Genomic DNA, 4,620 nt, shown 5'->3' with positions numbered 1-4,620 from the left:
ATGAGAGATGTTGACATTGTTGGTTAGCTATCTGGCAAAGACTTCAACAATTAAGCTGGGGTTTCAGAGGATCAAAGGTAAAAGCCTAATAAAAAATAAATACTGTAACTGTTAGTCCAATATAGAGATGATCTTTCTAAACAAAATAGGAAACTAAGAAAAGATAAATATATTTGAGAATGAAGAATGAAAAATTTGAGTGTTAAGACTATACCAAAGCCAAGAGGCAAACTATTGTATGGGAAAAATTACATTGTCTATGACTGTCTGATGGTATTTCTAATATGCCAATGACTCTTGTAAATTGAAAAGATAAAAATCATAGTTGAAAAAATGGGTATAGAATATGTCTATGTAAAACATTCTGTCTGTATGGAATTATCCCCAAATAATTATTCACCATATTGGAACTCACATCACCATTTATGGTATTGAATTTATTAAGATAGCACTTTTGCATATCTATTTGTTTATGATAAAGCTCCTATTTTTATTTAAGTATAATCAGCATATAACATTATATTAGTTTCAGGTGTACAGTGTGATGATTCAATATTTGTATACATTGTGAAATCATCACCACAATAAGTCTAGTTACTGTCTGTCACCATACATAGAAAAACTTTTTTCTTTTTATTTCCTCTTGTGATGAGGACTTTTACTCTCTGAGCAACTTTCAAATATGTAATACAGCATTATCAACCCTAGTCACCATGCTGTACATTATATCCCCATAACTTATTTATTTTATAACAGGAAGTTTGTACTGTTTGATCCCTTATACCCATTTCACCCAACCCCCAGCCTCCTAATCTCTGGCAACAACAAATCTGTTTTCTGTACCTATGAGCTTGGTTTGCCCTTCCTTCCTTCCCTCCCTCCCTCTCTCCCTCCCTCCTGCCTCCCTCCTTCCTCCCTTTCTCCCTCCCTCTCTCCCTCCCTCCTGCCTCCCTCCTTCCTCCCTTTCTCCCTCCCTCCTCCTTCCCTTCATCCCTTCCTCTTTCCTCCCTCCCTCACTCATTCCTCCCTCCCTCCCTCCCTCGTTCCTCCCTCACTCCCTTCTTCCTTCCCTCCTTCCTCCTTCCCTCCCTCCTCCCTCTCTCCCTTTGTCCCTCCCTCCTCCCTCCCTCCCTTCATCCCTTCCTCCCTCCCTCCTCCCTCCTGTCCTCCCTTCCTCCCTCCTTTCTCCCTATCACCCTCCCTCCTCCATCATTCCTCCCTCCTTCCTCCTTCTTCCCTCCTCCCTTCCTCCCTCCTTCCTCCCTCCCTTCCTCTCTCCCTCTCTCCCTCCCTCCCTCCTTCTTCCCTCCCTTCCCTCCTCCCTCCCTCCCTCCCTTCCTTGATTGGCAAATATTTTCTCGCATCCAATAGGTTGCCTTTTCAGTTAGTTGATGATTTCCTCAGCTATGCAGAAGCTTTTTAGTATTTAGTAGTCCCACTTGTTTGATTCTGTTTTTGTTGCCTTTGGTTTGGAGTCAGATTCAAAAAAATCATTGCCAAGGTCTATGTCAAGGAGCTTACTGTCTATGTTTTTTTCCAGGAGTTTTATAGTTTCAGTTCGGTATTCAAGTTTTTAATGCATTTTAAGTTAATTTTTGTGTATGGCAGAAGATAGTAGTCTAGTTTCATTCTTTTGTATGTGGCAGTCCAGTTTTCCCAATACCATTTATTGAAGAGACTGTCCTTTCCTCAGTGGATATCGTTACCTCCTTTGTTGTAAATTAACAGGTCATCTAAGTGTGGGTTTTTTTCTGGGCTCTCTGATCTGTTGACCTATGTGTCAGTTTTTAGGCCAGTACTATACTGTTTTGATTACTATAGCTTTGTAATATAGTTTGAAATCAGGAAGTGAGATGGCTCCAGCTTTGTTCTTCTTTCTGAAGATTGCTTTGGCTATTTGGGATCTTTTGTGGTTCTGTACAAATTTTAGAGTTGTTTGTTCTATTTCTGTGAAAAATGCCATTGGAATTTTACTTTGAACTTATAGATTGCTTTGGATAGAATGGACATTTTAACTATGAATCCTTACATTTCATGGACACAGAATATCTTTCCATCTGTTTGCTTCAATTTCTCACATAAATGTCTTATTGGTTTCATTTTCTGGGTTTTTCACCTCCTTGGTTAAATATATTCCTAGGTATTTTGTTCTTTTTATGCAATTGTAAATGGAATTGATTTCTTAATTTATATTTCTGATAATTCGTTTTAGTGTGTAGAAATGCAACAGGTTTTTGTGTATTGATTTTGTATTCTGAAACTTTATTAACTTCGTTTGTTGGTTCCAACAGTTTTTTGGTGGTGGCTTTAGGGTTTTCTATGTGTAAAAATATCCACAAATAGTGACAGTTTTATTTCTGCCTTTCCAATTTGGATGTCTTTCATATCTTGCCTAATTACTCTGGCTAGGACTTCTAATACTATGTTGAATAAAAGTGGTGAGAATGGACATCCTTGTCTTGTTTCTGATCTTAGAAGAAAAAGTTTTATCTTTCCATCTAGTATGATATTAACTGTGGGTTTGTCATACATGAACTTTATTTTGTTGAGCTACATTCTCTGTAAACCCACTTTGTTGAGTTTTTATCATCAAGGGATATTGAATTTTGTCAAATGCTTTTTCTGCATCTGTTGAGATGATCATATGATTTTATCCTTCATTTTGTTAATATGGTATATCATAACGATTGATCTGTGGATGCTGAAGCACACTTGTATCCCTAGACTAAATCTTGCTTGATCATGGTGATGATCCTTTTAATGTTTGTTGAGTTTGATTTGCTAATATTTTGTTGAGTTTTTGCATATGTGTTTCTCGGTGATATTGGCCTATAATTTCCTTTTCTTCTGGTGTCCTTGTCTGATTTGAGTATCAGGTTAATGCTGGATTGCATTATAAAATGAGTTTGGAAATATTTCCTCCTCTTTTATCTTTTGGAAGAGTTTGAGAAAGATTGGTGTTAATTCTTTGAATGTTTGGTAGAATTCACCAGTGAAGCTATATGGCCTGGAATTTTGTTTATTGGGAGGTTTTAGGTTACTTATGCAATCTCATTACTAGTAATTGATCTATTTGGATTTTCTGTTTCTTCATGATTCATTCTTAGTGGGTTGTATGTTACTATGAATTTATTCATTTCTTCTAGGCTGCCCATTTTATTGGCATATGATTGTTCATAGTAATCTCTTATGATTCTTTGCCAAAGTTATGTATTTGGGCAGGAACAAGAATGAGCTGTCCGTTTGAATTCCTGATTAAAAATGTTATACGTGTATGCCTAATATGCATATTCTGTTGCTATTTCAGTGATCATTCTGATTAACAATATCAGTCCAATTAAAAGAGGCATAAAATGCTTGTGAGGTTTAAATATAGCTACAAGTCAGATATTGGGTAGAATATTGGTTATGTCCACCCTCTGGCAGCTATGAGAGTGTGCCTCACAAAGCTCCAAACAGCAAGTGTGTAATTGACAGAAGACTCCAGCTGCCCTGCTCTGAAATCTATCAAGGCATTTTCACAGAGGCCATGCTTTCCATGGGCTACTGCTAGTGTATAACAGCACGGGAGGGATGCTAAGGCAGGCCTGTTACTGGCAGACATAGGGCTTCTCCGATGAGTACCTGTGGCTCGGACTCCCTGATAGCCTTGTGGAAACTTCCTTGAGCTGCAGGGCAGTCTAGGATGCTTCCACCAAACCTTCCTTTTGTCTCTGCTTCACTTGGAGTCAGGCTTGTATCAGGTCTTGGTGTCTCTCCCAGCCTCCCCTGGCTCCCTCCCCATTTCCTCACACAAGCATATTCCTTAATAAAATCCTTGCATGTTTAATCCCATCTTGGATCTGCTTTCTAGGAGGACCAGGAGTAATATTTCCCCTTATTTCAATGAAATTGCACATTAAACTTGTCTCATAAAGGTCTAATACAAATAGAATTTTTGATTTTTAATTTCTTTGACCTTTAAAGTAATTATTTCAGGTGCTGGTTTTAAGCCTTTGTTCATTCTCTAAAGGAATCGAATTACATCCCTGGGATGGCAAATATCACTCATGATTACATGTTTTGGCTCAGCAAAGTAGATTCTATCTTTATGTCTTTTTTAAAAGTAGGGAACAATGTCTTTTTTGGTTAACTACTAAAGGCATTATCACCATTCATTACATATACTGAAGTTTATATAGTTTTAAGTTACATTGAGGGTATTAAGAGGTTTTTATGATTATTGCTCTGAAATGGAAGATTGGGCTGAAAGATGACATTATTTTTCTCAAAGCGGTGCAGGTTAGCATTACATCTGATGGGACACCAGAAGTCATCAGTGTGAATTTAGGTAGAAACAAAAGCCTGAATGAGGTAGATGTATTTACAAATAAAAATACTTTCTCTTCAGTTGGAAAGTTAAAATAATGATCATTTTATTTGTCTGTCTGTTGTTCTCAGGAGAATTTGAACACATTTTAAGACCAAATCCTCTGTTTTAGTAATTTTTTCTCATGATTGATACTTATCAAATTTTTTTCAGTGTCAGTGGAATATCCTTATTTATCCTTTCTTCCCAGATTAATATATATGTCAGAAATACAATGATGAATTTGAGACGGTAAATGTGTATTTGAGAGC

Source organism: Balaenoptera borealis (assembly GCF_965194805.1).
Source record: "Balaenoptera borealis genome assembly, chromosome: 4".
Taxonomy (NCBI): Eukaryota; Metazoa; Chordata; class Mammalia; order Artiodactyla; family Balaenopteridae; genus Balaenoptera; species Balaenoptera borealis.
This window is presented reverse-complemented; position numbering follows the sequence as displayed.